General features: G+C 35.8%; 1 long non-coding RNA gene across 1 annotated transcript; it reads left to right on the top strand.

The window, feature by feature from the left end:
• The first annotated feature begins 4538 nt into the window (after positions 1–4538).
• On the top strand, positions 4539–10041 carry LOC113327639. Its single transcript, XR_003349103.1, has 8 exons — positions 4539–5213; positions 7182–7249; positions 7426–7592; positions 7705–8444; positions 8806–8858; positions 9227–9342; positions 9547–9790; positions 9916–10041. It is a non-coding gene; the product is annotated as an uncharacterized LOC113327639 (long non-coding RNA).
• Positions 10042–11516: the final 1475 nt, after the last annotated feature.

The raw sequence follows: 11516 nt of genomic DNA, 5'->3' as shown, positions 1-11516 counted from the left end.
CTTGAATTCCTTAATTAAATTATCAACAAAATACTCAACATGAAGCATTGCCAAACCAGAAGCAGGGCACATTCTTCTACCAGCTCCAAATGGTATCATCTTAACCTCTTTGTTCCCTGTTACATCTGATAATTCTTCATTTAAACTACCATCATCTTCATTTAAAAATCTCTCTGGTCTAAACACCATTGGATCTTCCCATATTTTTGGATCCCATCCAATTTCTGCTACCATGATATTAATTGTAGCTTCTTTTGGTACCACATATCCATCTAACATTACATCTTTTGTAGCTGCATGAGGCCGAACAAAATGCCCAGGTGGATGACTTCTTAATCATCCAGAATTACAGCTTTTAAATATGACAATTTCTTTAAATCTTCTTCTCGTATCTCATCAGAATTTAATGTCCTGATTTCATCAAATAATTTGGATTGAATTTCCTGGTATTTCACCAAATTAGCCATAACCCATAGTAAAGCTGTTGATGTAGTATCAGTACCTGCATCTAAAAACTCAGAACACAGACCAACAATTTCTTGTTTAATCAATTTTCTTCCACCTTCATCAGGTAACTCAAGATTAAATATAACATAACCATAAAGATTTATCCTCGTGATGATTTTTGTTTTCGTTTGTTTTCTTCATCTATTCTTGTTTTCTTGATCTAATTAAGGAATTAGCACCTTTTGTTGCTCACTTCTCAACTTATAAAAATCTTGCCATTTCTTCCTGAAAAATATCTTAGTGAAGGTTGGGAAAAAATTTAGAATCTCAAATCCACCAAACCCCAATAATAAATTTCTTTGAACAGATTCAATTTCTCTAATCTTTTTCTCATCAAGTTTTTCCCTGAAACACATAAAAACAAGTAACCAAAGGGCATGTACCTAAAAGTGTGACTGAAATGTGGGTTTCTTCCAAAAGTGTGACCAATTTTAAAATCCTTCTAAAAGTGTGACCATGACCAGTCAACGGACATGTATACCCTAGTCTTTTACGGAAATACCTAATTTTGTCCTGTCCGTACGTTTAATATGTTGACATCCGATTTTTTTATTACTACTTTTTCTTTTTTATAATGTTATGGTAAGTTTGTTTTTGACTGAGGCCCCACCATTTTTTTACTGATGCCACGTGGATGTGTAGTGTGGGTATGTAGATATCCAGAATCTAGGCATAATATGATGTTTGAAGTGTAGACAACCATGTTTTTTTCTTCTCCACATCAAACACTAATCATAATTAACAAAAATATTAATCATAATAAAAAAAAGATTAATCATAATTACAAAAAGATTATACGGTATGGTACAAGAATAAATGATTATACAAGAATTATACGGGATTAAAGAAGGATTATTAGCCTAATAGTGACATTAATTTAGTCTGGGTTTCACTTCTATATCTTCGACTTCAGCTCTCACAAAGAGCTAACTCTTTTTCTTCCACAGAACACACCACACACCTTCAGAATCCTTTTTTCCTAAAGTGAAGCTCATCTATGAGATCTACATATCAGGTATGGGAAATCCCGTTTTTCAGAAATCAAAATAATGTTTGATTTTGTAAACCCTGGAAATTTGATTTCTAATTTTTTTTTAGATTTTGAACTGTAGATCGAAATATATTATGATCGGAAATTAGGGTTATCCATATAGATCGAAAATAAGTCATTTTAGGTTATGATATAGTTGATTGTGGTATTTTGTCGATATTAATTTTGCTTTAACAAATGATGATAATGTAAAATTGGATAGAAAATTTCATTTTGATTTCATGAAATAGGTTTCAAATAGGGGTTAATAGGAAGTTTCTTAGTGGGTTGGATACAGATTCTATTACGGTTTTTAAAGATGATTTAAGCAGAAGAGTTAGATTAATATCATTGTGGATCAGCGTGTTAGACAGTCTCCTGAAATGCCAGTTTCAATGTGTAAGCACTATTCTGCAGTAGTGAGAAAATGAATTTGGGTTATCTTCAGTTCACAATGAAATTTTGTTGAAGTAGTTATTCAACACCCTTTTTGTTGCACCCTTTTCTGTAATTACCATTGAAGTATTTATTTAAGCCATATCTACTTATTCAGTGGAGGCCCTTATTGGGGTACTAGTCATCTCATAGTTTGGAAATCAAGTATGTAGCATCCTGATGGGATCAGAGACGTAGGAGCATAACTGTACCTTGGATCAGTGTGAGATTGATTGGGGTTCAACTACAGTCCAGACCGAAGTTAGTTTGGAGTAGGCTAGTGTCTGTAGCGGCTTAATACAATGTGTGTTCAATCTGGACTAGGTCCCGGGGTTTTTCTGCATTTGCGGTTTCCTTGTTAACAAAATTCTGGTGTCTGTGTTATTTCTTTTCCGCATTATATTTTGTTATATAATTGAAATACCACAGGTTGTGCGTTGTTCAATCAATTAGAATATCCGACCTTTTGGTTGTTGATTTAAATTGATTGACACTTAGATATTGGTCTTTGGTACCATCCAAGTTATCTCTCTAGTATTTGATAAAGGCTCACAGATTTCTATTTGCTTGATTATATATCAAATCGAGAGATTGAGATATAAACTCTTTGATATACTTTTTATCTAGATTGAGTCTGACTATCTAGTTGATTCTCTAGAAAGTATATTGGAGTTTGTCCATACAGATTGCTAAACGAAATATTGGGTGTGGTTGTTGTACCCCCACTTTTTCACTATATAACTTTAATTTTTCCATCATGTGATTTATTGTCCATCTTGAAACTTTATGAACTACGCCCCTTAAAAGAAATCTTTCTCTATCATGTTCCATAGGGAATCTATGTGCACTAAATTGCATACAACCCCTAATCTTTATGAGATCTCGATTGGTGTATTCATGGATTGTTTCTTAGATCGACACAACTCCATTTTGACTACCAACTAATTTTTTCTTTAATCGGCCATGAGACCCCTCCGCAATGCTTGTCGCCTCATTCTTGAAATTCATATATCCATGCAAACACAAACCTCTCCTTATGCAGTTTTGAACTACCACGCACATCTTCTCCTTTGCCTTTTTGATAAGCCATTCCTTTGCCTCCTCCGTACTTTTAAATGCCTAAATGCGCATATAACAAAACAAACCTCATAAGCATAAGCATTTAACATATATTATTTGAGGAAAAGAAAAGAGTAGTCATGAGTATACCAAATAGTTTGCATAGTGGTGAGAAGTATCAGGCCTCAAATAGAATTCATCATCCACCTTTACAATAGCCTACAAACAATAAAAACAAGTTAGGCCACTATAGACGTTGCACAGTTAACAACGTTAATATCCGTTGCGCACCAGATTATCCGTTGCACAAATTATTTATATTTCATTTATTAAAGAAAATTAGTGGTGCAACGTATGTTAACGCGTACAACCGTTGTACATCGTATGGTTTTCTTGTAATATGCGAATCTTCTATGGGCTTTTAGTATTTCTTTTTTATGATTATTAATTTTTTGATTTTCAGATAAATGAAAATTGATAAGTGTCTAATATACATCAATTGAATATCGATTTTTTATGTTTTTTTCGGATATTTCTCTTGTATTTTTTGTATATTATGTTTCTTTTGAGTTTTATAGGTGTTTGGAGTCATACGGCGCAAAAGAAGAAGAAATAGGAGCAAAGATGTCACTTCATGCGAAAGTTCTGTTGGGAGCCCAGACGAGGTTAAGGGTAACCAGCTGAAGTCCAGTTGAAGGCTGCTAAATACATCCAGACGTTGGCTAAGGGCCACCTGCTTCTTGGTGCCTTAACTACAGAACTAGGTCGCGAGACTCGTGACATACACAGGACAAGAATGCCTTGGGGTTTTATCACGTCTGTAGCTTGCCTCTGCATCTATTTCTTTCTCTCATGACTGCAACAAGGGTCGATGCCGGCAAGCTCAACTCGTGGGTGTGAACGAGTTTAAAAGATTGGCTGGCAACAGAACTCAGAAGCGAGAACATCACGGAGAAAGTGGTACGAACAGGGAAGTTTGGATTTCAAACCGAGAAATCAGTGGAGGAAATGGTGTTTTGCCATCGATTTTGGGTGAGTAATGGAGGAGAATGAAGAGTAATCCAGGAGCAAGAGCAGTAGGAACAATGGGTTGATTTGAATTCGATTCTGGCAACAAAGTGGATGAGTTATGTAAGGGTTTTGGATGAATTTCTTGATGAGAATACAGGGAAGAACACAAGTTCTTTCTGCCATTGATATTGAAGACGATTGGTTGCCAATTCAGTTGTGTTTTGAATTCTTACGAGTTATTAAGAGAATGGGTTTGTGTGAATGAATTATGTATTAAGAAGGAGTTGATGTGTGTTTTCATATGCAACCAGTGCATAACTGTTATTGGTATACAAGTTGCAGACCAGGTGCTCGACAGAAGTCATCAGCCAGTTCTACTCTAGCTTTGTCTAGCTACGACCCATGGTTCTTGTGGGTACTGATTACCAAGGATTCAGATGAGTTTTCGAATACGATAAGAACACAGAGCCTGCTGTTCATTAGCGAAGTTTCAGGACAGAGTTTTACGCTTGAAAGTTAGTGGGAAAGTGAGTTTACTGCTGTAGTTCGAGCCATGGGTTCGCTGGCTTTGTTCCAAGGAGAAGTGGCTCAAGTTCAGGTTGCAGTTCAAGCACCAATTCAGCTGAGGTGTTGCGCAGTTTACAATGGGTTAAAGTTCGAATAAAATAAGGAAAGATGGGTCCTTGCCTCATACGAATTTACAGGATCTGGAAGAAGAAATTAGGAGTTTGGGTTGCGTGGGATTGCAGCAAGGGCATTGAGCTACAAAACTGAAACTAGGGTTACAACATATCCCGATACCCCCTGCTCACGACTGCTATCAACACCATCTCCAAAACCCTTCCATCCACCAGTTTGCATTCATATTTATCACCTGCATATACATCTCCATCCACCTGCATATCCATCTCCAACCCATTACCACCTGCATCTCATTTTGTATCAACAGAACCATCTCCACCAGCATACATCCGTGTACCACCCTCCATTCCATCACCAGCACCTCCATCCACAGTACCATTAAGATCAGTCTACAAGCCAAAGCAGCAACACAGCCACCACCAGAGCACTGTGCAGGCTTGAGTTCAAGACCATCGACGACAATATCAATTCGACAACAATATTCTCCATACAGACACCAGTTCACATCCATCTACCATCAGGCCATTCGGTATCTTCCACTTGTTGTTTTGTTTTGGTTTGCATAGTTGGTTTAGAATTCTAGTTTTCTGATTATTTTGCCATGAACTCCAGTAGCTAATTGCATCCTGATTAGGGACAATTTTGATGTCCGAAACATGAACTCGAATTGATATTTAAACTGCCTTGTTTTCTCGCAATTATTTCGTTATTGCTCATTCTTTACCATGCCAATATTGTTATATGAATTATTTTCCAATCGTTTAAGTTGCAAATTGAATGGTTGTTTGATATTTTTATTGCTAGTTGAGACCCCTTCGATCCGTAATTGTCTAGAGTCTTAATACAAGTAGTAATATGTGGTTATTGACGATGGGATTTTGTTAAATATTCATGTGTAGAGATTGACACTAGTAGATGAGTCGAGCCTATGTATTTGTCACTAGGAATAGCCTGTCTCAAAGAACTTAAAGCATTTGTTTAAGTCACACCTAGAGAGCGTACTTTTAGGAAACTTTGGCAAGTAGAATCCGGTAATCGAGCGCTTCCGTGTCCGGTAAATTAAGAGATTGCGGGATATTTGAGCGTACTAAATATTTTAGGGTTATTAGTAATGGGCGATTGCAGAAACATAGCTATATTGATAAGATTCATGTTTTGTGACTAAAAATTAGTCCTTGATCATTCTCATACTCTTATTTATATTAATATTCAGAAATTGAATTGAGAACTTTAGACTCAACTATCCCTTAGGAACGAACCTGCTTGTCATTGCATTAATATTCTGATTTGTCATTGATAAGATTCATGTTAGTGTAAGAGAAGTAAGGAACACCTCGTCAAAAATACCCCATATTCATTTCGCACATCTCTCCCTCTCGTTTCTTCCTGGTTCAGCCGAGAGGAGAGAAAAGCTTTTCTCTTCTTCTTCAACAAATCAACTTAGATTTTTGGTTTTTCTTGAAATTAAAACCATCGTTTCAACAAATCTTATAATCTAATCAAAACCCATCTTCAAGAAATGTCGATCTACAACTATAATTTTTTCCTAAACCTAATTTTTTTCCATAAAATCTAAAATCAAATCATACAACCTCTGATTCAGCAGAAGTTTGTGGTTAATTTTATTTTTATCTAAAATCATTTGTTAGAGTTAGGATTTTTGATATTGACCTAACTAGTATCCGAAAGAGTTAGGGTTTTTGATTTTGGTGTTCTTTTTTTGTAAAATGTAGATTGAAGTATTGGGTATGTTCTGATTCAGCTGAAGATGAAGTTTTTGTGAATGACTCAGTTATGTGTAGAGTTTTAGTTTTTCAGTCATCTGATGCTTTTTTTGATCGAATGCATAGGTTTAATATAATTGATTCGGATCTGGTTTTCTGCTTGACGAAATTGATGTTTGATACATGTTGGAGTGACTGACATGAAATTGCAGCAACCAAGTAGGCTTCGTATGTCAACTGGATTGAGACTTATATAGTAGGAAACCTTAGTTCCTTCATCAATACTTTTGTAATGAATTTGATTCCCTTGTCATCCTTGGGTTCCCCTGTGGTATTGATATTAGTTTTACACCGTGCACCTCTTTTATTATTTACATGTCATTGAACAAGCAATTAGAATACCCAATGTTAGTACAAGAGCATCAAATAACCCAACAGTATGGCTTGCAGTTTTTTCAGGCTCCAGTTCAACGAACAATGCTGATACTTCGACAGTTTCGATGCATATCTAAATATGCTTCCAATTTTTATTCCGCTCCACGTAGATGGGGTTATATTCTCCTCTTCTTATTTGGTGAAACTTCTATTACATACATATAATCTGAATTTCTGATTATCTCCTTATAGTGCATGTATTCTGGTAGGAAAGCTACTTTTAAGTTTCTGGAACTTTTAACTTGTTTTTGTTGGTGTAATTATGCTTACTCTTTGATTAGCTTATCCTGCCCACATGTACAGTCATTTCTTACTCGTGTACTTTGTATCTTATGCAGCAGGAATTTTGAAATTTCCTTAGAAGTTCTATTCCCTGGGATTCAAAGAAGGCGCTAAATGCTCTAAGGTTGAGTACTACTGTATGTGTGGTCTGATTTTGTTTAGTTTTACAGAGGTTACCAGATATTTATATTTTCATGGGGTGGAATTCATTATTTCATCCAATTGTTGTATAATGCTTCATTGTCTGGTTAGTTCTCTAATGAGAGTATAAGTTATGACTTAATGTTGGTACTGTTTCAGAACAACCTGTGGGTAAGGTAAATTCAACCAAGATAGTTCGACCAACTTTTCTGAAGTCTCCATTTCCTAGTGCTAGTGCTTTTGAGAGCGCTGAGGGATCGGATGATGTGGATTTGGCTGACAATTTTAAACTCAACTCTAGCTATTTTCTTGCTAATGGATATGCTGTGAGTTCTCTTGTTCTGTCTCTTTCTCTCTAATTTATGTATATGTACACACACCAACCAGTTTCTGTAATTGATGTAGAATCTGATGAATCATAAAATTTTGTTGTGGCAGGCATTTTCCAAACTATGCTTGGTCACATGAGTGCCATCGTGGAGCAAAATCATGTTTCTGCAGCCAGCATGATCCATTCTAACAGTGTATCTGCTGACCTGCGTGGTGTTCACCTTGATCCGATAGCAACTGACATTATTAGAAAAGAGCATACGAAAGTTTTATGCGCCTGATAATCAGTCCAAATGGTAAACGATGATCTTCCTGTGGATATGCATTATTCTTAGTCTTGTTTGAAGCTGTAGTTGGTTGCATTTAGTGGAAGAAGGTTCTGAGATGAAATGGTTAGTAATGGACCGAAGATAACTGGTGCTGTTGTTTTATAGTTGCGAACAAGGGACTAAGAGAAATGCTCGAAAACAAGACAGGAAGGAAACTAGGTCGATGTTGTTGGGGGTTCTTGCGTGGACTGAACTTCAGTTCAGCTTGAGTAAAATCAGGTCGAAGAAAGGAAGATGGAGCTTAGATATTTGAGTTGGTTACTGACGCTGGTTATCTTGTGCAGAGTCTGGGAAGTTCACGAGATTGTGCAGGAAGCAGTGATCGATGGAGCAAAGAAGTTGCAGCCATATACCAGATGGCTGTGCATCAGGGATTGAGCTGCCGACAGGATAATTGTCTATAATATGATGACAGGATAAGATCATTGTTCATGCCTTGGCGCCATTAAGTCTGTCAAATGCAGGGAGCAATGAGTACTCATAAATAATCCAACTCCCTTGCTCTCTTACCTCAAGAAGGTAAAAAGTTTCTTTATTCTAATATTAAGTCTTTATGATCTTTAATAGGTGTACCCTTAGTTTCTCATTTCTGTGTTTTACATCCGTTAGTACCTTAGTACCTTGGTTCTAAATAATCTTGTAGTATTTGCTTATTTACTGGCTGAAAATTTTAACCGGGTGGTAAGTATCTGAATGGTGTGTTGAATTAGTGGCAATCCGATATATTGATATATTTCCTTATTCTAAATGTAATTTATACAGCTCGGTATGTTGGAAACATGGGGTTTTGGTGCAGTGTTTCCAGGCTAGTGTTAATTGCTAATTAATATGCTCAGTTGTCTTATTTACGAGATTTTTGGTATGTTGTTACTCCTTTCAGTTGATACTCTTGGAACTCGTAGCTGGATGATAAGCAAGCAAAGGACCCGAAAGGTAAAACCTTATGTCCATCTTGCTGTGAGATACAAGTAAATTTTCTGTTTCTATTTACAACTAGTTTCTGTTTTTCTTTTATTGAGTTTTGAGATGAGAATGTTGTGAAATAACTAAAAGGAGTTCGGATCTGGTTGAATATAATCCTTGCAGTAAAATGGCAGGAGTATTAGTTGAAAAACCTTAGACCTCGCTATATTTTATGCTGACATCTCCAAGAATATCTAGAACTGTACACCAAGGCTAATGTTTAGATGCTATCTTTTTTACTTATTGACGTCCACATGACCATACAGTTTCTCTTGATATTGTCGTTAGCCAGGGATTAGAATCGACATTTTTTGATGTATCATACTATGAAATTTCAGGTGCTATTAATCTCTCTGGTTCTCCTTATGGATATTTTTCTCCTCCTAGTTGAGGAGGCTTATACAACTCACCAAATTATGGACCAAATGCTGGAGGAAAGTTTCAAAACAATAAGGTTCATATTTTAAACTTTCTTACGGACTGAAACCCTGTGTAAATTGAATATGTATGATATTAATATGAAAGTACTTGTGGTATACTCTTGGTTAGCATGTTCATTCGTTCTTGTACTTTATAAATTAGAAGTCGATCAATAGTTATTTTGTTATGCTGTGCTTATTTGACATTGAGATTTTTTTCTTCTGGATTGAATCTCCAGTCTACTCGTTGGATTCTTTACATTGAGCAAGCGCCTACAATATGGTTGAACTTTGCTCTATGTGGCTTGGTTGGAATTATTGCAGCATACGAGGCATGGAACCAACATAATTGCAGGCATCAATTTAGGTTTAGAATCAACTACTTTTCCAGTTCTTGTCATTAGTGTAGCCATTAATGTTGTTTCTTCTTTCTGGTTTGGTCGCACATCACGCTGGTGGAGGAAACTGGAATACCTACTGACGGTATGTTTGGGACTTCTATAGCAATAATGGGTATGCTTAGCATAACTGCATATGCTCTCACCATGGATCTGATTCTGTTCTACTTCTTGTTTGGTTTTTTTTTGTATCGGAATATGGTCACGCAGGATGAAAGGTTGACTGCAGGTGTGTGATATCAAATGCGGTTTCCGTTGACAAAATGTATCCAACATAAAGACAATCCTACACTATTGCTAATTTGTGCTGGTTTCATCACAATATATATTCATGGGTTTATGTTATTGCATTTATTACATGCTTCAATTAGTAGTTCCATCTCATTCTCTTTGTAAATTTTGATCAATCAAATGCTGATAAGAAATGGTCTTGATGATGATTTTCAATCAAATGTGTTATGTTTGTTAGAATATGTGTTGACATATATCTTGAATGGTATATTTAGGTGCATAAATTTGCCGGACTTTTTTTTTAATCTGAAAATTATTTTGCAACGGATAACTGTTACCAAACAAATAAAGCGTCAACAAAAAACCGTAGTGGGACCCACAAAAGTATATAAGTTGCACAATTAGGAAAATAAAACGTTGCACCACTTATTCTGCAACGATTATTAGCGTTGCTCAATATAATTTGTGCAACGAATGATGCGCGTTGCACATTAATGTACGACGCCGTTTTACCAACACTTATTACCGTTGCAAGGTTCAGCGCAACATTTATAAAAGTTACAAAATGGCTGTTTTGGTGTAGGGGATAGCACATTGCTACCGATTAATGCACAATCGGAGGATAATTTTTTTTTGTAAACTCCCGATTAAATATTTTGAAAAGTTTACGTTTTCTGTATGAATAAACTTGAATAATCAGTATAATTTGTATTTGTCATATGCCCGATTATTACTGAATCGGTAGAAAAACTAAAATCAACTACCGATTATGAGATATGAAGAATTCAAAAAAATTCAGTTTTGGAGGAATTTGATTTTGGGGCGACAACCATAATCGGAGGTTTAAAAATTTTCATAATCTACCGATTGTGAAAGATGAAACAAACCAATAATTGAAGTTTTGAAAAATATGTATTTGAGGCGACTTTGTCAATCGGCAAGAATGTAAATTTGCCAAACTACCGATTATTAAAAACTGAAATTTTCAATTTGGGGGTTTTTCAAAATCGTTAGCAGTCTAAGTTCCCTATTCTACCGGTTAGTGATATATTATTACACAGTAATTGATAATCGATAGATATATAACCACATTATCTACTTATTCTGGGAAGTTTATGGCATTCAATGCATGAAAAAATCAAATTTTCTCGTTTAAAAACTCATACAAACGCATACAAAGTGGGTAATGAGTTTCTTAACGCAATACATGTTTGTTAGATGCATTGTTAGCTTCGATGTCGGGTGATTCTCCGTTTTCTTCCATGAAAACGTCGTCTAGGGTTTCCTCTCCACAAAAGTTTGGATCATTCAACATATACCCCAAATCGTCTTCTCTAAACGGTATTGAAGCTTCAACATTATGTTCTTCACCTTCTTCTTCATACCCATCCATGTTTCTTGTTGATTTAAGAAAAATGGTAAACTCCCACTTCTTCTTCTCTCTCTCTCCCACCAAAAAAAAATCAAATAATGGGAAAAAGTTTCCTAAAACAAACTATGTACACATTAACTACCGATTATAACGTTAACTACCGATTGTATACACCAACACTACCGATTATGAGAATATCTACCGATTT

This window comes from Papaver somniferum, unplaced genomic scaffold, assembly GCF_003573695.1.
Source record: "Papaver somniferum cultivar HN1 unplaced genomic scaffold, ASM357369v1 unplaced-scaffold_107, whole genome shotgun sequence".
Lineage (NCBI taxonomy): Eukaryota > Viridiplantae > Streptophyta > Magnoliopsida > Ranunculales > Papaveraceae > Papaver > Papaver somniferum.
Note: the sequence above shows the minus strand (reverse complement) of the source record. Positions and strands in the feature narration are given on the sequence as shown.